A 640-nucleotide genomic window follows, 5' to 3' on the forward strand; every position below is an offset into this window, starting at 1 on the left:
TTGGCAGGATTATAAAAGACAACAAAACTGCAGTATCTTTATCCACAAAACTGATGTGCACATATCCTCAAATGACTCAACCCAACCAACTTCTACATGCTGCCAAAGATCCCTCTGTGAATGTGGCCTTGAAGTCCTTGAACGTTTGTGCAGAAAAATGTGGGATTTGGATTTTTAAATGTTGAAGACTAATCCGCTGCCAGTTGTTTTCACTTTGACGTGAATTTTATTTATTCATTTATTCAATTTTGGTGTTGATCAGCGTCAAAAATAAATTCTCGTTACATCCACTGCATTGCAAAAACACATGGAGAAAAAAAAAAATGATGTAGAGCAATTACATTTTGTTGGTACAGATGTTTAACAGCTGAGCTTGGACCGCTTGGGTTAGAAAAGCTCAAAGAAATGCTGGAAAAAAAGAAAAAAGAAAAAGAAAGAAAAGAAAAACACAGCTGGAGATTTGTAGGCAATACATGACAAGCTACAGATCTCCATTTATTTAAAAAAAAAAAAAAAAAAGTAAGTTTACACCAAGGCAGGTGGACAAATAAGGAAAAAAAAACAAAAAAAACAATCATTGGCTGGCTATTAGGGATATAATATTTATAGATATATTTATATATATTACAAAACAATTTAA

This window comes from Pundamilia nyererei, unplaced genomic scaffold, assembly GCF_000239375.1.
Source record: "Pundamilia nyererei isolate P.nyererei 1_Seehausen unplaced genomic scaffold, PunNye1.0 scaffold00012, whole genome shotgun sequence".
In the NCBI taxonomy this organism is placed as follows: Eukaryota; Metazoa; Chordata; class Actinopteri; order Cichliformes; family Cichlidae; genus Pundamilia; species Pundamilia nyererei.